Consider the following 23,697-nt stretch of genomic DNA (forward strand, 5'->3'; position numbering starts at 1 on the left):
CTTTCTTGGATTAAACTCATTTATCCTAAAAAAAAATCAAATCAAATCAATGTTCCAAATCTAGCTATATTTTATAAGAAGGACATATCATGACCAAATTAGGTTCATGCAATGTAATTCAGTACACTAATCTCTGAAAAAAGAGAAATAATAATCGCAATAACTGTAAGAAAAACTAGTAAAATTAAACACCTATTCATATTTTAAAACAAACAACAACAACAGAACAACCCTTACCAAATCAGGAACAGAAGGAAACTCTCTTACTCCCATACACAGTAGTCACAGAATGGAACTTTAAGGTGCACTGTTGAAAGCAAGGATAAGAGAAGAATGTTCAACATCACTGCCTCTATTAGAAGTTACACTGGAGGTCCTGCCTGATACAATATTGGCAGGAAAAGAAATAAAAGGAATAATTTACTTCAAAGGAAGAAGTAAAATTGATGTTATCTTCAGATGATATTATGGTATAAATGTAAAATCCATGTAAATCAATGTATTAATTGAGCTTAGTGGTGGCTGAATACAAGGTTAATATAGAAAATTTTGCTTCCATCTACCCTTCATAAGGCATCCAAAATTTGAATTTTAAAAAATGACATTTACAACATCTTAAAGTATGAAGTACCTAGAAATAACTTTAATGAGACTTTCAAAAGATTTCTGTCCATAAATTTGTAGAACAGCATTTAGAAAAATAGACGAAAACTGAAAGAAGTGGAGGGATAAACCAAGTTCGTGACAGAACAGACTCAAAAGTCAACAGATATCAAAACTGTCTAAATTAATCTACAGCTTCCACAAAATTGCAGCTAAAATGCTGACCCGTTCTGTGGAAATTACAATTGATACAATTCTTATGGAAATGATAAAGGAAAAACTTAACTAAGAAAATCTTGAAGAAAAGAATAAAGTGGGAGTACTTACTCTACCTGACATCAAGTATTATAGCATCACAATAGAGGAGGTTCATCAAGAGGATAAACAAGAAAATCAACGGAACCAAATGGTAACTTCAGATACAAGCTGCTCATATATGGACTCATGTATAGACGTCTGATTTACAAGGAAACACTGAGGAGGAGTGGGCAAATGAAAGACTTTTCAATAAAGCATGTTGGGTAAATTGGCTGTCTTCATGGAGAAGACAATGACTCGCCAACCTGAACTCACAGCATCCACAGAAATCATTATCAGGCAGATTGTAGTTCTAAACATGAAAAGTGAGAAAATTTAAAGGGATGTAAAGAGGAAGGAGCAATGCCCCTGTAGAAGTAAAAACATGTATTTATACCTGCAGGGATGAGTGGGCACGGAACAGTTTCAGAACCACAGGAAGATTTGGGAATCTTAAAAATCAGAGCAAAGGTAGTAGAGGTAGGCAAGACCAAGGTTATACAGTCTTTTTGGTCTTCTTTAGAGTTTGTCGGATTTTTTAATGGAGGCTAAACATGATCTCACTTACATGTAGAAGTATCACTTGTGATGCAGGACAAGGGCAGGGAACCTGAGTAAAAAGATCTTATGATAACATAGGAGAGAAGTGACTAAAATCTTAACAGAAGTGGTGGAAGTGAAATCAAGATGAAATGTTTTGGAGATCATTTTAGATAGTAGAAAGGGTCTCATTTTGAAACTCCCTAGGAGTGAGGTCTATGACTTTGTCATTTCTGTTTCCCTAGAACGTAGCATATTATCTGCCTCATGGAGGTTTTCCAATAACTGCTTGCTCATTGAATGAGTAAATCTAGGCCATAGCTTACTGGGGTATAGCTCAGAGAGACAGGGAGCACTTCTGGTTTTCTGCTGAGAAAAAAGTGCTTTCAGGATTATGCAAGATAAATACTGAGAAGCATAATAGCTTTGTTTACTTAACCATAAAGAAGATGGGCACTATTAACTGGGAACGGTTCTCTGTAGAGTATTCTGTTATTTGGTGCATGGAGCAACAAAGGAAAACAATTTTCTAAACTTACCCAATGTCTTCTTTGGGGGCATGCTAATAAGAGAGAGTGACTGAACCTGGGCTGAGGACACTTTGCATCTCTCCTCAGACATGGATCAGTGTGTGAAGTGTCCAGATCATCAGTAGGCCAAGAGAGAGCAAGATCGCTGCCTCCAAAATGCTGTGATCTTTCTGGCTTATGAGGACCCCTTGGGGATGGCCCTGGCCTGCACAGCTCTGTGCTTCTCTGTCCTCACAGCTGTGGTCCTGGGGGTCTTTGTGAAACAGCAAGACACTCCCATAATCAAGGCCAATAATCAGACTCTCAGCTACATCCTGCTCATCTCCCTCACCCTCTGATTCCTATGCTCCTTACTCTTCATTAGTCGTCCCAACACAGCCACCTGCCTTCTTCAACAAATCACGTTTTTACTGTGGCTGTTTCCAGTGTCTTGGCCAAAAATATGATTTTGGTTGTGGCCTTCAAGGTCACTGCACCAGGGAGAAGGATGAGGCAGTGGTTGGTGTCAGGGAAACCTAACTTCATCATTCCCATCTGCTCCTTTATCAAGCTGAGTCTCTGTGGAATCTGGCTGGGAACCTCTGCTCCCTTCATTGACACAGATGCACACTCTGAACACGGCCACATCTTCATCGTGTGCAACAAGGGCTCGGTCACTGCTTTCTACTGTGTCCTGGGACACCTGGGCTTCTTGGCCCTGGGCAGCTTCACTGTGGCTTTCCTGGCCTGGAACCTGCCTGACACAAAATATCAAATAGGATTTATACTCAAAATGATATTTCCACTCAAATTGTGTTATTTAATGTGGTGTGCTTTGGGGCAGGTCAGTTACTTCTTCAGAGACAGTGGTAATGATAGACTGAAAAGTATTCTATAGAGATTAAATGAAACAAAGTATGAGAAACTGCTTTGTAAATTGCAAAGCAATCTATTTCAGCTAATTTTTCTAAAAATATTTTCATTTATACAATCCTTTTTGACTCTACGCAACCTACCTAGACTGAGTTTTACAATTTACTCAACAATAAAATGGGTCAAAATGCTTGAATATTAGAAATTTCATATGGTTCAACTTAATAGGCCATCACAATATTTAATTTGGTTATAATTACAGCTAAATTTTTCATATTGCCTTACCATGTGCCAGGCACTCTAAGCATCTGACATGTAGTCCCTCACTTAATCCTCACAACGATGCTATGGAGACAATACTATTCACCCCTATTGTATGGATGAGGAATATTAGAAGTTACATAATTGACCAAGGTCACACAGCTGGTACCCAGGCAGTCTACCTCCAAAATCTCTTTTAGGGATCCATTAGAGGTCATGGTGCTTACATTGTAAAAGGATCACCCTGGTTCCTGGTTGACGAATGGACCAGAGGAGACTAAGCAAGAAAACACATGGGTACTGAAATGATCCAGTCAAGCAATTCTGAATACAGGATTTCGTTCCTTTTTAAGGCTGAATAATATTCCATTGTATGGATGCCCCAAATTTTCTTCATCCTTTCACCCACGGATTCACAATTATGTAGTTTCCATCCTTTGGCTATTGTGAATAATATTGCAGTTCATTTTGTCAAACGATTTCCTGGCACTAAGTGAGTTTGAAAAAAATCTTCTTATACACATTAGTTACTGTAATGAATTACCTTTCCAAATGTCTAAAGTTTAAATATTTGTCATTCTACAGAAATACCTTGCCTAATCATGATTTGTGTTGTTATCAGTTCATGAATGATCTAAGATTTTTGTACAAAAATTTGCTATAATGCCTTTTTTGCATGTATTCAGGAACTTTGCATAATATGGGTATTCCCTGATTCTTGATTTTTAGTAGAGTTTTCTAGTAAGCCTTTAGGATAGGAAGTATCTTCCTAGATGTGAGGCAGAGAGCCGAAAAATAATAAAGTGATTGCTATACTTAATTATATCAAAAGAAAACTGTCGTTTTGCTAAATTGTTTTTACACATCCTTTGCTTATTTGTAAGAATGGCAAATATCATTTTACTAATGAAAAGAAAATTCAATAAACAATTTTAACATAAAACAAGATCTATTGAGAACTTATATGAAAATTTTAGCAATATGCTGTCACCAATTTCCTCATCTGCAAAATGGAGATAGATAATACCATCTTCCTTATGGGTTGCTGTGAAAATACTCAAGAGTAATGTATGTAAAATGCTTATCACCGTGTCGGTGGGAAAGTGATGTCACATTCATTTTTCCACCGGGATGATGACAGCTTTTTTTATGTTTGAAGTCTGTAGTTTTCAAAATATGTTCTACTGTTGTAAAGTGAATCCTTTTTACAAATTATTTGTAGAGTTAAATGATCCCTTCGGAATACAAATTCAGGCTCCCCTGAGTGTGCGTGTATGTGTGTCTATACGCACATCTCTCAAATAATACTTTAAGCCTTATAACGAAAAGCTACCTTCCCCACTCTTGACTCTGGTTCCAAAAACAACTTCTTTAATTTTCTGGTTGAAAATCTATATTTCTAAATTAACTACTCATACAGCTTTTTCATTTTTCAGCTTTTGACTATTTATAGTTTCTTCCTTCTCTGAAAAATCCAGCATGAAGTGTTCTTACATATGTTAAAAACATAATTCCCCTTGCCCAATATAACTATTTAATGAACTAGGATAAATCAAAATTCAATGTCTACTGTTTTATGACATAAGTGTTTACCATTTTATAGCATACAAATCTTATCGAAAGATGTGCTACATCAGATATTATGAATACATTTTCTTTCTCAATTTTTCCTTTGACCATTTAAATGGTAAAATTCTCTTGTTTCTTTGTTGTCTTCCTATGGATTCATCACTGGTTCATCTCCTTCCACCAGAAACTTAAATCTCTTCTCAGTAACTTCTGATGCATGAGACAATTCATGGGCTTCAGGTTTTGCTTGGGGACATCCCTCTTCGTCTTGAACATATACACAGGCCCACATATACACAGTATGTCTGGAAGGATAGAGGAGGAAAGGATGTTTATCTCTGTGAAAAAGGACTGGGAGACAGTGGTAGAGGGAGAATATTTTACTGACTTTGTACCACTCTTTGAAGTATTCCTATATGTGTATCTTCGACGTATTGGCATCCCTCTTCCCAGATTTTTAAAATTAACATAGCGTTATATCCTTATCTACTGGCTTGGGACTGCAAGTTGTAGAGAAATGTGAATATATGATCCAATTTTTAAACGAAATTAAGAACAACGAACACGCACAAAAATTTAGAATTCTAAATATGGGCACATCATTCTATTAGGCTGTATAAACGTGGGGAAAGGATTGAAGAACAGCTGTTCAACATCCAGCTACCTGTACAGTCTAGGGTCCCACGGAAAGCCCCGCCTCCAGCCCCACCCGTGGAGCTGATTTCCTCCCCCTGTGAAGTCTGCCTGACTTATTCCAGCCCAACCCCCGCCTCTTCCCGCCCCTCGAACTGGTCTCCGCCCACAACGTTCGGGCCTGGCTCCGCCCACAGCCTTGCCCACACCCACAGCCTGGTCCTGCTTCATTGCCCCACCCGTACCCTAGTTCCCGCCCACAGAACCGCCACCCGGGCCTGGTGTGACTCACACCCTTGTCCCCGCCCACAGCCCACCCTTAGAACTGGTTCCCGCACACAGCCCCGTCCCTAGATTTTGTCCTTGTCCCTGGTGCTCACCCAGCCCGCTTTCCAGCTTCGCACTCATTCTAGAAACTAGACACCTCCCCCGAGGCTGGGGTGCCCGGCCTGACCCGCTGGCCGCCTCAACTCGGAGCCCCCAAACTTTTGTCCCCCTCGAATGCCCGCCTGAGATCAGAAGCGGAAGCGCTGGCGGCGCCTTGGAGGGATGGGGCGTGTTTGCGCGGTGTGTCCCATCTTCTGGGCTCGAACCGGATTCCCGTGGACGTTTGCCCTCAGGGGCGGGGCGCGGTGAGTGGCAGACGTCCCGGCTGGATAGGGGTCCAGGGAGTTCCTGTGCTGCGGGCAACCCCGTCAGGGCCCAGCGTCCCTCCGTCCCCCCGCAGCCCCGTTTCACCCGGGCTGTTTGCTCAGGGCACCCGAGGCTGCTGTTCCTCCTGGTTTCGGGTGCCGCCATCCTCTCCTCAGAGTCCCCGTCACCATCCTCCTTTTGATTTTGTCCCCAGGGGGCTTTAGCTGCTTCTGGAGGCGGTGTTTGGGTTGTTACTAATGGGGGTGCTCCTGGCGTCTAGAGGGGGAGGCAGGAATGCTGCTCAGCGTCCTCCAGGGCCCAGGGCGGCCCGACAGAGAATTATCCGGCCCCAAATGTCAGTTGTGCCAAGGTTGGGAAATCTGCTCCAGGGCCTGAAAACCTCCTGAGCCCTGAATGAAGTGTGGAAAATGTTGACAAGTCAGCGAGTCATTTACAGGGTCCTTAAATGACAAGCTTGTTTAAAGGGTCCAGAGTCACCAAAAAATATCTGTCCAGTCAAGTGAGTTGAGCGACTCAAGTGCACACAGCACGAAGCTGCTTTCTCCCATCTTGGGCAGCAGGTGGCTAGATAGGAATCGGGAAAATCCAGTCACAGCCAACAGTTACAATTAAATCAGTAAACACAAAAAAAGAAAAGTGAATGGGGTGGCCTTTCCATCCAACACCCTATAAAAGGCCTCAAAAGCTGGTATGCGCCTTATTTTCCCCCCTCAGACACAAAAAGCATCCGTGGAGCTCAAGTTTGAGGTGAAACCAGGCTCAGGGTCCACCCGTCCTCGCTGATCCATGGATTTCTGTGTGACCAGGTGAGTACCCTGTGGACCTGGTACCAATAGGTTCCGGCAGCCTCCGCTGTGCCGAAGACCTGCCAGTGGGCTTTCCTGTGCTCGGGTTGTCACCACATGGAGTCACTGAGAGTGAGGGTATCTTGAGAAAAATTATTGATGTTTGATGGATGGAAAGATGGTAAGCTGTGTGTGATTCTGTGTGGTAAATATTTCAGTAAGTACAGTTACATGCAAATAAGAACATATGAAACAAATGTAAATAACTGCAAATGTGTATTATAGTAGAAAATATAGATTTACTTGCATAATAGTCAAAAGTCAGAATTTATATATAATATAAATACAGAAATGTTTTGCGTGTGTATGTAGTATTAGAAGACATCCCATGAAATATTAGCAGGGATACTCAGCAACATTCCTTAGACCCATTCAATTTGACTTCTAAAGTCCTATAAATCCTCCACAAAAATTTGAAATAAAAGAGCATTCAGGGAAAAAGATGATTGGAACTTTGTATTAATAACAAATTTAAAATTGAATTTGCCAGTAGCCAGATTTATTTTGAACATTTTTTTCCTTATGACATTTCAAATCATTTGGAGGTATACTAAGCAACACTGTAGATTGAAGGGAAGGGCACTAGTCTCCAAAAAGACTATCTTCTCCACCTTGACTTCTAAAGGGAATTAACTTTGTTTCCCGAATCTTTTCTTGAAGAACAGTCTGGTGATTCATGTTGCAGAGAATCTTGTTAAATGATTTTGTATTTAGTTGTTGGCCTCTACTAATTGTGTTTGTGTGTGTGTGTGTGCCTTTTTCATTCTAGCTTTCCTGTGACGTTCTTGAGGGGAATGTGTGCTTGTCATGCAATAGATAGTCTTTGAGTGTATAAGTTATGGTGACCCACCATCCTCGTTTATTCAGAATGGATGGGTTTTCCCGGATACAGGATGTTTAGTGTTCAAACCAGGGCAGTCCTAGACAAACCAGGATGTTTCCTCATCTCATAAGCCAGGACCTGGGCCACATGCATGGGTTCCTGGAGAACCAGAGAGACCTTGTCCCACCTCCATGGAATTTATATTGTATTTGGGAATTTGGATTTTAGACAGTAAATGATGAGAGTGATGTGGGAGTTTGGCACAAGGGGAATAAACCTGAGGGGGTAGGGAAGCCCTCTTGAGAAGGACTGATATTTAGCTTGAGAGCTAGAGTTGGGACTGGATTTAGCTGGTCTGAAGGGTACATTGGAGTGAGGGTGTGGGAGTGTGTTCAAGAGAGCATTTCAGGTAGAGGGACCCGCATGAGGACACCCCTGAAGCAGAGAGCCTGTTGTGTCCATGAACTGAGAAGAGGGATGGATGAGCGGAGTCAACACAGGGGGAGAGGTGTGAGCCAGACCAGCTAGTGGGACATGCTGGACCAGGTCAGGTGTGACTTGGGACTCTTTTCTAAGACCAGTGGGAACACTCTGGAGAGATGCGAACAGATGGCTGATGTGATTGGCGTTTGGTCTAAGCACTTTGGTTAAAATGGACCTGAGGTTTAAGATTGAATACTTAAGAGGCAGGAGGTGTTGGGAAGAAGATTACGAGTGAGGTGATTGTTCCCTAGGTCTGGGTGATGGCTGTGGAGTAGGAAAGAAATAGAAAGAAAAGAGCTTGGAGTGTAGAACCGAGAGTATGTAACGGTACGTTCTTGCCTGCATGTGTCCGATGGCACAGGGCACAGACTTTTCTCCTCGCTGCTGTCCCTGTAGACCTGCAGGCGTCCCCTCATCCAGGTCTGTGTGTTCATCCCACTTGGCCACTCACAGGCCTCCTTCCGCATCCTAAAGGAAGTCAGGCCTTACTTGTGAGGGGGTTGTCTCAGACGGGAGACACTGAGGAGAGCCCCTCCACACATCAGAGCAGCCCATTCAGCCTCTCCCTCAGCCTCCTCCCTTCCACTCTCCCACTTTCCACACCCAGAAGGACACCTGCTCAGTATTTCACAGCCCCATGTTCTTCCTCCACCAGGCTTGAGAAGGGTGGGGCAGCCAGCGGGGTGGACACCGTCTGCACCTTCCACTCTGAGCCCCGCAGGTCCTGGGCTGGACAGAGAGCGACTCTACTGGGAGCTGAGCCATGAGAACCTGGGCGTCACCTACCTGGTTTCCCTCACCCTGGACGGGGACAGCTTCTACGTCAGTGGTGAGGGGCTGGGCTACAGCCATGCTCTCTCTGCCAGTCAAAGTTCTGTGTTGCCTCCGTTGCTCTAAAGTGAGTTTTGATCCATCTCTCTCTCCTTCTGGTCGGGGTTCAGTCTTCTCACCACGGTGTGACTGCTGGGTTCAGCCACCTTCCACCTAGTTGCCACCTCCTTGAACACCCTCCCATCTTCCCCTCTGCTTTTCCCTCTGCTTTTCTCACAAACGTCCCTACATCCTCCTCACCCTTAATCCTTTATGTTCACCCCAACACTTGCTCAGCTCCTCTCGCCTTCTCTCCACAGGTTATACCTATTAAGCCGCAGCCCCGACTACCACCAGTGAGTATTCCTGGCCCTGATGTCCTGGGTCCCATCGCATTTGGGGTTGGGGAGCACTTGTTCTCCTTCACCCGCTGTCCTTGGTGAGGGAAGGACCTGGAAGGGCCCTAACTCATCCCTTCTCTCTCTCTTGGGTTCTGGTGGAGAGTCCCATCCCAGGGTGAGAAAGCCTTAGACACAGACAGGTTCTCCACCACATTCTGACCCCACATGGTTTTCACTTTTATTCTCCTGAAGCCCCACCCTTGGTCCTCCTTTTCCAGGTATCACATCCGTCTGTCCAGTTTTCTGCCCATCCATCTGTCTCTCCTCTGTGTTCAGTCTCTCTTATTCACCCATCTCACTCTCTTGGGCTCCTCTCATCCACAGGCTTGCTCATCCCTCTACTCACACAGGGACCCGTCCCCTCACTCTCATTTATGCTTCACCTGTGAATGGTGGTCCTGGGACAGCCACTGCTGGAGCTCGGGTGAGCCTGGAAGCTCCTCCCACTCTGTCCCTCCCTGATGACAGCCCTCTCCACAGCTCCCTAGCCGGCCACCACATCCCTGCATACTTGATCATCACCTGTGCCACCAGAAGCCACCACAGGTATCTGGGGGTGCCTTTTCCTTCCCAAGAGAAGCTCTCCAGCCCCTACTAGCCAGTTGTGATCCAGGAGCTGGGAAGCCAGGGTGTGAAATTTTGGTTTTAGGACAATCATGATGATCACAAAGATTATACCAACGATTCAGTCAAAGGCCAGGCCTCAGAGAGCCCCTAGTCTTGTGAATTAACACACCATTATAACACAATGTGGGAGGTTTTGGGGAGTGGCACCTGGCATAATTTGGAGGGGAAGAGCTTGCTAGAGAAAGTTTCACCAGAATGGAGTCTTTAAGAATGAGTAGGACAGACCCTGGCAAATAGAGGATGAAGAGTTTTCCTGGCAGAGGGGATTCCATGAGCAAAGGCTCCAGCCAGAAACAACATGCCATATGGGGAGAATTGAAACAAATTTGGGTTGTGTGAAGCATGAAGTTTAACTCGCAGTAGATGGATAAAATGAGACTGAAAGGTCAGCAGGAGCCAGATTGAGTAGAGCCTTGAGTGCCAGGTCAAGAAGGTTGAACTAAACACTGAAGGCCATAGGGAGCCATGGGTGGTACTAGAGCAGTGGTGGCCCTAGTGAGGTATTCATTTCAGAAAAATTCTTCTAGTAGTCCATGTAGAACATCGTTTAGACAGAGCATCCATTGTGCCTGCTAGGGTGTTGGTCTGGGTGAAGAAAGTTAAGACTTGAGTTGGGACAGGGATGGAGTGTATGTGAGGACGAGTGTGAAAGGTGAATGAGTGTTACTGGGAGGGAGGAGGAGCTGAGCAGATATGCTGGTTCTGACTTGGGTGACCACACGGGTGGGTGGTGGTGCCACTGTGAGAGAAGACGACAGATGATAATGAGTGCAGGACTCTGGTGTGGTCTCAGGCCAACTCTCAGTGATGGCCTTCGCTCTCCTTCTCATCTTGCAGCTTTGCGGCACAACCTGAAGACTCTCACAGTCAATGTCACCATCTCCACCTTCTGCTATTCATCAGACAGGAGCAACAGCTCAGCCACGTTCAACTCCACTGAGAGGGTCCTGCAGAGCCTGATGAGACCCTGGTCCCAGCAGCTCCTGGTGGGTTAAATCCCACCCAGCCCTTCCCCCAACCCCTGTCCCTCCTGCCCATCCTCCTCCTCCTTCCTCTCCAGCTGGACCCTTGTTCAAGAAGAGCAGCCTGGGCCCCTTCTCCTTGAGTGGCAGACTGTTCTCCCTCAGGTAAGACCCTCCCTTGAGCACTTGCCCCTAATGACAACTTTTGTGACCATCCCTCTCTCAGTTTCCCCACTCACGTCCCATTTCCTCCTTCCTGTTCTGGCCCAAACTCCAGAGGTTTCAGGACCTCTCTCTAGATTCACCACGTCCCTCTCTCCCCAGGCCTGAGAAGGATGTGGCAGCCACCAGTGTGGATGCTGTCTGCACCCACCACCCTGACCCCGTGGTCCACCATGCCTCTGTGCTGGGAGCTGAGAGTCTCCACCTGTCGGCTCTTCCTCTCAGTGGCTCCAGGCTCTGCACCCTGGATTTTATGCATGCAGAGAGAACACCAGCTACATTTCCGCAGCATCAGCTGGACCCTCAGCAACCCGGAGCCCACATCCTCGGAGTACACCACCCTGCAGAGAGACACATAGGACCAGGTGGATTCTCTCCTTTCCAGTCTCTCCTTGCCCTGAGTGCACCCTCATTCCTCTGCCTGACTTACATCTGTTACATTATTGTTTCAAACCTTCACTTTCCCTGCATGTCTGGGTTTTCTCACTTTCCAGAGGTGATGTCCTAGCTGCCTTCCCCATTTCTCACGTAGGTAAACTGAAGGTCAGAAAGGGGAGTATTTTGCCTAAGGTCACACAATGAGTTAGGGGCAGAGCCAGGATTTGAAGTCAGGTCTCCTTTGCCCCAAGGTCTGTGATCTTTCACTGGCGCCAGCGGCCCCCTGAGTCCCCAGGAGATATCCATCTCACCCACTCTCCTTCCCATTTATTCTACGTCACCAAGCTCTACAGAGGCAGCCAGCTGTGAGACATAATCCACTCCTGCCTCGTGACCGACTTGATGTAGGTTGAGGAGATTGGAAGCATTGGTTGAGCTGATGGCTGATGTCTCTGAGCTCCCGGGACACATCCTTGATCTGGAAGTCAATTACATGGTGCCCATTCTCCCCCACATCCCTGTCAGCTAATCCTACCATCTCCATCCATAGGTTTTTGGGGGTTGAGAAAAGCATTAACATTTGAGGCCACCAACCTCCAGCATCCTCCTCCTCCCCCTCTTCTGGAGACTTTCAACAAATATCAGCAGTCTAACTGTGCTCTCCAATAGTGAAGCCACTAACCACATGGGGCAATTTAAATTTTTTATAAACCGTTAGGAAAAGATTCACATATTGTCTGTGGGGGGGGTTGTATTTTTTAGGTTTTTGTATATACAATGTCTTCTCCTCTGCAAAACAAATAGTTTTACCTCTTCCCTTCCAATCTGGGTTTCTTTTATTCCTTTTTCTTGCCTAATTGCCCTCATTAGAACCTGTAGTACCTCTTATTAACATATGAAATGAGGGAAGACATCATTGTCTTGTCCCTGGTCTTAGGGGGAAATTTTCAGCCTTTCACATTGAATATGGTGTTAGCCTTGAGTTTTTCATCGATGCTATTTATAAGTTGAGAAAGTTTTTTTCTATTCCTAATTTGTTGTGTGTTTTCTTTTTTAGGCATGAAGGGCGTTGTATTTTGTGAAATTCTTTTCTATATATATGGTTGAAAATACGTGGTATTGGCCCTTATTCTATTAATATGGTGTATTATATAATCAAGTTTTCAGATATTAAGCCAACCCTTCAACTAGAGGTGAGAGATTAAGATGTTCTCAAGTCTGTCCTGGGCCTGCCACATCCCTGAGCCTTTGTGGCCTTCTAGATGCCCACAAATACACTGCAGCTTTCAAAGCCCCCTGTGGACATCTCATTCCCCCAATTTTTCTTCTAAGTTTTTGGCTCACCTCTTACCTGCCTCAGCTGGAATCACTCCCTCAGGCCACTACAATAGAAAACAATTAGCGCTGATTGTTTTCACCAAGTGCCTTGGGGACCAACTTTCCACCATGGGCAAGCTCTGAGTCAAATAAGGACAAGCCCTGAACATGGCGATTTTCAGGGAGCTACCAGGCAGGTCAGCTAGTGACAGTTCGATGGGGATGGTTCTTTTCAGAGCTCTAAACCCATTATGGCTGCTGGGCTGCTGGTTGTCTCAGCTACCATGGTTCGAAGACTGATAGTTTTCAAAGTTATGGAGGATATTGTGAGAGCAGGATGGGAATAGTGAAAGTTATAGTGCCACAAAATTTGCTACCTTTATCAAGATTCCACCGTGTGTCTTCACTAAACCCTCCTCAGATTCTTACAAGCCGTTGATTAATTTCTAGGCTTCTGAAAATTTGATTTTGACCATTTTTACCAGTGTTCTCATGGTTTTTATGCATTTTCAAAAGTCCTTACTCCAAAATTTCAAAAATGTTCTCCCTGTGGTTATTTATTTATAAATTACTTACTTGAAATTAAATTACATGAGAAATTCAGTTCCTCACTCACACACACTAGCCACATTTTAAGTGCTCGATAACAACATGGGGCTAATAATGAGTGTATTTGGGAGTGCAGACTTATGTTTACATTACTGCAGAAAGTTCTCTTGGACAGGACCCAGAGGCAGGGTACGTAAAATCAGGGTAGAATTCCAGACACCCTTGTTCATCCTTTGTGCCCTTCCAGGTCTGTCCCCCACAGTAACTACACTGGAGTAGACTCCCTGTGTACCTTGACACCTTGGCACAGAGACTGGACAGAGTTGCCATCTATCAGGAATTCCTGTGGCTGACCCAGAATGGTACCCAGCTGCAGAGCTTGACCCTGGACAGGGAGAGTGTCCTTGGGGATGGTAAGGTTCCCTGGTCATTGGGAAAGGAAGTGAGACCTTTCTGGGGACTCTGGATGCCTGGGGCTGAGAGAGCATTGAACTTTCTCAGGCTAGCAGGTAGTAGCACAGTCTCCCAGTCTTTCCCCACCATTGAGAGAGAGAAAAGGACACCAGTGTAATATAGGAGGCCCTCACCTTCTCCTAGACAGCTCTGTGACCTCAAACTAGTCACCGCCCCTCTCTAGACATTTGTTTCCTTATCTCTGCACTGACAGCCACTGAGCCAGATTGTCAGTGAGGGCCTCCAGCTGTGTGTGAAGCAGACTTACAGGTTTGGGGGTGAATGTGTTTCCTGATCCACAGGCTATAGTTTGCCAAGTCCCACTCTAGATGAGCACCAATGCTCTAGAACTTTCTGCAGTGGTGGGATGTTCTATATCTGTGCTGTCCAGTGCATAGCCTCACGTGACTGTTGAGTACTCGAAGGATGATATTGTGACTCGTCTTTATTGTTACTGATTTTTAACGTTACTGAGGTACTAGAATTTTTATTTTATTTAACTAAAGTTAATTTTAATTCAAAAAGAGACTTGTTGCTGCTGCATATCAGACAGCACACCTCTAAGTGGTTGTCTGGGTAGAGGTACACGTAGGGAGACCTGCACCCATCCCCCCATGCCCACTGGGTGCTGTGTGTCCTCCCCTCCTGGATTTTATGTTGTAGCTGGCAATAACAAGAATAGAGAATTGAAACTTATCAATTATTTGATGTGAACAAACTCATACTTGCAGGCGGAAATCAGAAAAGACTTCCTGCAGGAAATTACATTGTAGGTTAATCCTAGAAAATGAATATTAAGCAAATAGATAAAGGAGAAGGGGCTGATGTGTTTCTAGGCACAGAAGAACACTTTTCAGTGTGAATTTACAAATTTAGAGAGATCCCATATGCTTGCCAACTGTGATGACCCATTCTCCCCACGGCCGTTGTAAGAAAGTCCATTCAAATTCAGTCCTCTGTGCCCAGAGGTATGAATTTGGTTTAATTAATTACACTTTTGTTCTGTGATAATGGCCTTGGATTTTGTAGCAAAGTGTGCTCACTTTTTAGAGATGGAACTAAAATGGGGTGAAACATCATGATGTCTACTTGACTTTAATATTTCATTGAATACGTGGGATGAATCAAATGTGGCAAGTGTTAATAATTTATACATTGATGAAATATTGTTTTAATTGGATGGAATATACATTGGTAAATCTAGATGATGGATGTTTATGAGACTGTTCCCTTTATTTTTCTGTGTGTCTAAAAAGTTATATTAAAAAGAGTGAAACACACTGACATGCATTCTCCATTTTATTCACTTCCAGAATATTCTCCCAACAGAGATGACACCTTGATTGTGAAGCCTGGTAAGCCTGCAGGAAGCCCCAGCCCAGGGTAGGAGACGAGTACCTTGAAGCTGTGCCTCATCGAAGAGAACCATGTGAACAGGTTTTTGGATGATGAGGAAAGTTGGCCAATCCTTGTCAAGGATGGTTGAGGCACAGTGGGGTCAACAGGAGTCCTGGGGTGATGACGGGAGGTGGTTCACCCCACCACTTGTCTCCCCAGACCTCCTTTTCTGGGCCCTCATCCTCATCTTCTTGGTGGAACTCTTGGTGCTTATACAGGCCTGACCTGCTCTCTCCTGGTAAGACATGACGTGTTGCTTGTCTTCTTACTATTAGGTTGTAAGAGCTCTTTATATACTATAAATACACGTCCTTTTCTAGGGATATGTTTTGCAGATATTTTCTCCCAGTCTGTGCTTGGCTTGCTTTCTCCTTCACAACTAGAGTCATTGGGGATATGTAAGTGACAGTCATCATGAGATTCCACCACACTTGAGAATGGCTATAATTAAAAAGACTGACTATAGCAAGAGTTGTTGAAGATGTCAAGTCACTGAAACTCTCATCGAGTGCTGGTGAAAAATAGCTTGGATGCGGCTTTAATAATTCCATACGTCTACCCAGGCATTCCTCTCCTAGGAATCCATCCAAGGGAAATAAACCCATATGTCTATACACAGGCTTGTACACACGTGTTGATAACAACCTATTTATAGTAGACAAAAACGGAAAACAACACAAATGTCCATCTACTGGTGAACGGATATGCAAAGTGTGGTATATCCCCACCTTGGAATACTATTCAACCATAAAATAGAATGAATTATTTTTTCTTTTTTAATTATTTTATTGAAATTATAAAGGGTTTTAACATTGTATAATTTCGGGTGTTCATTATTATTTGTGACATTCTGTATAGACTGCATCGTGCTCAGCACCAGTAGTCTAACTTTTATCCATCACCATGCATATGTGGCCATTTAACTCTTTCACTCAACACCCAGCCCCCTTCCCCTCTGGAAACCACTAATCTGTTCTCTTTATTCTTGTGTATGTTTATATTCTACATATGAGTGAAATCGTGAATATTTGTCTTTGTCTGGCTTATTTCATTTAACATCATACCCTCAAGGTCCATCCAGGTTGTTGCAAACAGGACAATCTTGTCTTTTTTTTCTGGCTGAGTAGTATTCCATTGTATATAATACATACCACATCTTCTTTATCCATTCATCTGTAGCAGGGCACTTGGGTTTCTTCCATGTCTTGGCTATTGTGAATAATGCTGCAGTTAACGCAGGGGTGCATAAATCTCTTTGAATTGTTGATATCAATTTCTTCGGATAATACCCAGTAGAGGGATAGCTGGAAGGTATGGTATTTGTATTTTTGTTTTTTTGAGAAATCTCCATACTCTTTTCCCTGGTGTCTGCACCAGTTTGCACTCTGACCAGCAGTGTGTGAGGGTGCTCTTTTCTCCTTATCCTCTCCAACATTTGTTATTTTTTGTCTTGGGAATTATGGCCATTCTAACAGGTGTAAGGTGAACTCTCATTGTAGTTTTGATTTGACTATCCCTAATAATTATTGATGTTATACAACTTTTCATGTGTCTGATGGCCTTCTATATATCTTCTTTGGAAAAATGTCTGTTCATATCCTCAGCCCATTTTTAGATTGGATTGTCTGTTTTTTTGTTGTTGGGTTGTATGAGTTGTTTATATATTTTTGAGATTAACCCCTTGTCAGATATATGATTTGTAAATATTTTCTCCCAGTTGGTGGGTTGTCTTTTTGTGTGTTTTTTTTTTTCCTTGTGAGGAAGATCAGCCCTGAACTAACATCCGAGCTAATCCTCCTCTTTTTTCTGAGGAAGACCGGCTCTGAGCTAACATCTATTGCCAATCCTTCTCCTTTTTTTTTCCCCCAAAGTCCCAGTTGATAGTTGTATATCATAGTTGCAAATCCTTTTAGTTGCTGTATGTGGGACATGGCCTCAGCATAGCCGGACAAGTGGTGAGCCTGTGCGCGTCCGGGATCCGAACCTGGGCAGCCAGAAGAGGAGCGCGCGCACTTAAACATTAAGCCATGGGGCCGGCCCTGTCTTTTCGTTTTGTTCATCATTTCCTTTGCCTTGCAGAAGGCTTTTAGTCTCATGTAGTCCCATTTGTATATTTTTTCTTTTCTTTCCCTTGCTGGAGTAGACATGGTATTGGGAAGTGTGCAGCAAAGACCGACGTCAAAGACTGTACTGGGTATATTTTCTTCTAGGAGTCTTATGGTTTCAAGTGTTAGATTCAAGTTTTTTATCCATTTCGAGTTAATTTTTGTGTATGGTGGAATATAATGTTCTACTTTCATTCTTTTGCATGTGTCTGTCCGGTTTTCCCAACAACATTTATTGAAGAGACTTTCCTTTCTCCATTGTATGATCTTGGCTCCTTTGTGAGAGATTAACTGACTACAGATGTGTGGTTTTCTGTCTGGGCTTTCAGTTTTGTTCCATTGATCTATGAGTCTGCTTTTGTGCCAGTACCATGCCATTTTCATTACTATAGCTATGTAATATATTTTCAAGTTAGGATTATGATGCCTCCAGCTTTGTTCTTTCTTCTCAGGATTGCTTTGGCTGTTTGAGGCCTTTTGTTATTCCATATATATTTTAGGATTCTGTGTTCTATTTCTATGAAGAATGTCATTGGGATTCTGATAGGGATTACATTGGATCTGTAGATTACTTTAGGTAATATGGACATTTTAACTGTGTTTATTCTTCCAATCCATGTGCATGGAATATCTTCCCATTACTTCAGATCATCATTGATTTCTTTCAATAATGTCTTACAGTTTTCATGGTATAAGTCTTTAACCTCTTTGGTTAAATTTATCCCTAGAAACTTTTTTCTTTTTGTTGCGATTGTAAATGAGATTGTATTCTTGAGTTCTCTTTCTGTTAGTTCATTATTAGAGTATAGAAATGCGACTGATTGGGGTAAGTTGATTTTGTACGCTGCAACTTTGCTGTAATTGTTGATTATTTCTAATAGTTTTCTGATGGATTCTTTAGAGTTTTCTATATTTACAATCATGTCATCTGCAAACAGCAAGAGTTTCCTTTCTTCCTTTCCAATTTGGATTCCTTTTTTTTTTCTTTTTCCAGCCTAATTGCTCTGGCCAAAACCTCCAGTACTATGTTGAATGGGAGTGGCGAGAGTGAGCACCTTTGTCTTCTTCCTGTTCTCAGAGGAATGGCTTTAAGTTTTTCACCATTAAGTATAATGGTGGTTGTGGGTTTGTGATATATGACCTTTGTTGTGTTGAGGTACTTTCCTTCTATACCCATTTTATTGAGAGTTTTTATCCTAAATCGATGTTGGCTCTTGTCAAATCCTTTCTCTGCATCTGTGGAGAGGATCATGTGATTTTTATTCCTCATTTTATTAATGTTGTGTATCACATTGATTTGCGGATGTCGAACCATCCCTGCATTCCTGGTATAAATTCCACTTGATCATCTTATATGATCCTTTTAATATATTGCTGTGTTCGATTTGCTGATATTTAGCTGAGGAATTTTGCATCTGTGTTCATCAGCGATATTGGCCTATAATATTCCTTCTTTGTACTATCCTTGTCTGCTTTTGCTGTCAGGGTGATGTTGGCATCATAGAATGAATTAAGAAGTGTTCCATCTTCTTCAACTGTTTGGAATAGTTTGAGAAGCATAGGTATTAAATCTTGTTTGAATATTGCGTAGAATTCTCCATAAAAGCCATCTGGTCCTGGACTTTTGTTTTTTGGGAGTTTTTTGATGACCATTTCGATGTCTTTATTTGTGACTGGTCTGTTCATTTATTCTATTTCTTCTTGAGTCAGTTTTGGGAGGTTGTATGAATTTATCTATTTCTTTTAGGTTATCCAATTTGGTGGCATGTAAGTTGTTCAGTGTATTCTCTTACTGTCCTTTGAATTTCTGTGGTATCTCTTGTAATTTCTCCTCTTTCATTTCTAATTTTATGTCTTTGAGCCTTCTCTCTTTTTTTCTTAGTGAGTCTGGCTAAGAGTCTGTCAGTTTTGTTTCAATCTTCTCAAAGAACCAGCTCTTTGTTTCATTGATCCTTTCTACAGTATTTTTAGTCTCTATTTCATTTATTTCTGCTCGAATTTTTATTATTTCCCTCATTATGCTGATTTTGGGCTTCATTTGTTCTTCATTTTCTGGTTCTATTAGGTGTAGTTTAATGTTACTTATTTGGTATTTTTCTTGTTTGTTGAGGTGCGCTTGTATTGCTATGAATTTCCTTCTTAAAACTTCTTTTGCTGCATCCCATAAGAGTTGTTTTGTTGTCTTTTCATTTTCATTTGTCTTCAGGTATTTTTTGATTTCTCCTTTGATTTGTTCATTGAGCCAATGTTTCTTCAGTCGTGTGTTCTTTAGTCTCCACATATTTGTGACTTCCCCATCTTTTTTCTTGTAGTTGATTTCTAGTGTCATAGTACTGTGGTCAGAAAAGAAGCTTGATATGATTTCAATCATAAATTTATTCAGTCTTGCCTTGTTTCACAACATATGGTCTATCTTTGAGAATCTTCCATGTGCACTTAAGAAGAATGTGTATTCTGCTGTTTTGGGAGGGTATCCTCTCTCTATATCGATTAAGATCATCTGATCATATGTTTCATTTAATTCCACTATTGTTGCCATTCTCTGCATCATCTATCCATGGATGTAAGTGGGGTGTTCAGGTCCCCTGCTATTATTGTGTTGCTGTTAATTTCTCCCTTTAGGTCTATTAATAGTTGCTTTATATTCTTTTGTGCTGCTGTGTTAGGTGCATACATCTTTATAAGTGTTATGTCCTCTTGGTGGAAAGTCGCATTTATCATTATATACTGCCCCTCTTTGTCTCTCATAGTCTTTTTGATCTTGAAGTCTGCTTTGTCTGATATAAGTATGGCAACACCTACTTTGTTTTATTTGCCATTTGCTTGGAGTATTGTCGCCCATCCCTTCATTCTGAGCCTGTTTGTTTTTAGAGCTGAGATGTGTTTCCTGGAGGCAGCATATTGTTGGGTCTTGTTTTCTAATCCACCCCACCACTCTGTGTCTGTTGCTTGGAGAATTCAATCGATTTACATTTAGAGTGATTACTGATACATGAGAACTTAATCCCACCTAATCCATATTTCCATTGTTTCTCTTCCTTTGTGTTTCTGACTACCATTTCATTTTGGGGGTTTTCTGTGGAGGTTTTCTCTTTTTTTATGATCTATGGCTCTGCTCTGATTTTTTGTTTGCTGGTTACTGTGAGGTTTGTATGAAGATTTCATAGATGAGATAGTCCATATTCTGATAGGCTCTTATCTCCATTAGTCTAAGCAGGTTCCATCCCTTTCCTCTTCTCCTTCTGAGTTATTGTTGTCAAAAGTTATTCATTTTTGAGTTGTGCATTTGTGACTAATTTGAAGTGTTTATAGTTACTTTTGATGCTTTCCTTCCCTTCTTCTTTTAAGTTATAATTAAGTATTTGTTACCCTTTTGTAAAACACAGCTGTAGCTTTCTGATTTTGTCTGTCTATTTATCACTCTGGTCAAAGATTTGTAGACATTTGTCTTCTTTTTGTTTCAGGTATGAGGGCATTCTTGATCATTGCTTTTATGGGAGATCTAGTGGCAATGAAATCCCTCAGCCTTTGTTTATCTGGGAAAACTTCTATTTCTCCATTGTATCATAAGGATCATTTCACTGGATACAGTATTCTTGGCTGAAAGGTTTTGTCTTTCAGTATTTTTAATATATCATTCCATTATTTCCTTGCCTGTAAAATTTCTGCCAATAAATATGCTGAAAGCATGATAGGGGTTCCTATGTAGGTTAGTTTCTTCTATCTTGCTTCCCTTAATATTTTTTCTTTGTCATTGGCTTTTGCCAATTTTACTATTATATACCTTGGAGAAGGTCTTATAACATTGATGTAATTAGGCATTCTCTTGGCTTCATGTACCACGGTTCTTCCCCAGGTTTGGGAAGTTCTCATCTGTTATTTCTTTGAACAAGCTCTCTGCTCCTTTCTCTCTCTTTTCTCCCTCTGGAATACGTATAATTCTTATGTTGCTTTTATAATTGAGTCATATATTTCTCCAAGAATTCCTTTAATTTTTAAAAATCTGAGTTCTCTCTCCTCGTCCACTGGAAGCATTTCTATATTTCTATCCTCTAAATCACTAATTCTTTCATCCATAATATCAGCTCTGTTTTTTAAGGATTCTAGATTCATTTTTATCTCATTAATTATGTTCTTCACATCCAGAATTTCTGCTTGTTTTTTTTAATAGTTTCAGTTTCTTTAATGAAGTATTCATTTTCCTCATTAATTTTATTCCTGAGTTCATCAAACTGTCTGAACATTCTTGTAACTTGGTGAGTTTCTTTATGACAGTTATTTTGAATTTTCTGTCATTTAGATTGTAAATTTCTGTGACTTCAAGGTTCATTTCTGGAGATTTGTCATTTCCTTCTGCTCTAAATTGTTAGTGTAGTTTCTTATGGTGTTTGATGAACTAATCTTTTGCCTGTGTGTTTGTGGTAGTATCAGGTCACAGATTTCACCTGCTACCGCTGTGGGGGAAGCATGAGCTGTGTCTCTGATCCCACCCCATATGTTGGAAGTTGTGTGAGTATAGTGGCTGTTCCCACCCGTTGGGAAAGCATTCACAATGGGCTCAGAGCTGCCGCTACACAGAGACACGTACCCAGTTGTGAGACTGCTGCACTACTATGGGTATTTGTGCCATCTCAGAAAACTTTTGCATGTGCGCGTATATCTGCTGCTGCCTTTTCTTATGCTCATGCCAGCCTCTGTGCTTGGCTGGTGGGGCTTCTTCATGGGTTTTGAGCATTCCCCAATCATTGGGACTGCAGTGACACGGTGGGATTTCCAACCATCCACGAAAGCATTCATGTGCAGGACCAGGGCTGCTGCCAAACCCTCCCAGAGTTGCACCAAGATGCATTCCTACTTTTGCGGATGCAGCAGTACTATTGGCTCTCATGCCAACCTGGGAAGCACTCAGAGGTGTATACAGTGCTGCCAGGGAAGTCTTTGGGATAGGAATGAATTCATAGTACATGCAATGACAAGCATAAATCTCAAAATAATTATGCTGATTGAAAGAAGCCAGTAAAAAATGAGTACATAATATATGATCCCATTTATAAAAATTCTTGGAAAGTACAGGAAAATCTATAGGGACATATACCGGATCACTGGTTGCCTGGGAATGAGAATGTGTTTGCAAACGGCAGGGAAGTAGGAATTAAAATGAGCATGAGGAAATTTGGGATGGATGGGTGTTCCTTTTCCTGATTGTGGTGATGGTTCAATAAGTTATAATCAAAATGTATCAAATTGTTCACTTTAAATGTATGCAGTTTACTGTATGTCGTTAATACCTCAATTATGCTAGAACATGTAGGGGAAAGAGAGGGAGAGAGAGCCAAAAGAGGGAAAAGGGGAGGAAAAGAGGACTGAGGGTGAAAAATTAAGTGGAAAAAAGGAAGAGGGAGACATAGGAGGCATCGGGTCTCTGTGGCTTTGGCATCTCCTTCCCCTGGAGTCTCCCATACTGGGCAGCTGACTGGACCATTCTGATGCGCTCTCCTCACCTCACAAGTCACTGTCTGTCAGCGGAAGAAGGAGGGCAACTATGAGGTCCAGTGACGACGCCTGGGCTATTACCTGCCTCATGGCGACCTACGGAAGCTGCGATGACTAGATGTGACTAGGTCTGATGTCCTGTTTTCCCAGGTGGTGTCCAGAGGAACTTGGCGGGAACACAACGACCCTACATTGGACGGACACAGGCTCCGAGCCTTTCTAGACTTGGCCCCTAACTGGCTTAAAGGGGACTATGCTGAAAGATTTCACCTTCCTTAAGTCCTGAAAATGACTACAATTTCTGTCTTGTGGTGTCACACCAGTCCATCCCTCAGGGACACCAGAATTGGTGAAACCAACACAGATAGTGCCATCGTGTAAAATCGAATCCTCACTTCAGTGCAAGGTTTCCCTTCTTAGGAAACTTTGAAACATCCCTCCCCTTGACTCTGTGCAGCCATCACACCCCTCTCAGTTCCTCCATATTCCTCCCCCACTGATGACCTGGCAGTCTCAGGTTCCACTTTTCTGCTTCATTCTCTGAAGCTCAGATTCACCAGGACTTCCAGATCAATCTCCCTCGATGGCACCTCTCCCCACTCATGGGTCCTCCATGATGGGAAACAGGCCAAGTTAGGAGGAGTGTGTGAGACATGACTCTGCAGTCACCTTGGGCCTTGGGAGCTGAAATGACTAGGTCTTTGGGAAGCCTGAATCCCAGAGTAACACCAAGGCTCTGGGAAGAGAGTATCTGCTCTGGATGTAAAAGTGAATAAAACTCGGGGGGAGAAAACTGAGGGAAAAGAGTCTTTTTTCATCTTTCTCTGTACAGAGTCCAATTAGCCTCACAGCAGAGACTCCCCAACAAGCAGTCTATAGCATTCCAGGCATG

This window comes from Diceros bicornis, unplaced genomic scaffold (assembly GCF_020826845.1).
Source record: "Diceros bicornis minor isolate mBicDic1 unplaced genomic scaffold, mDicBic1.mat.cur scaffold_147_ctg1, whole genome shotgun sequence".
Taxonomy (NCBI): Eukaryota; Metazoa; Chordata; class Mammalia; order Perissodactyla; family Rhinocerotidae; genus Diceros; species Diceros bicornis.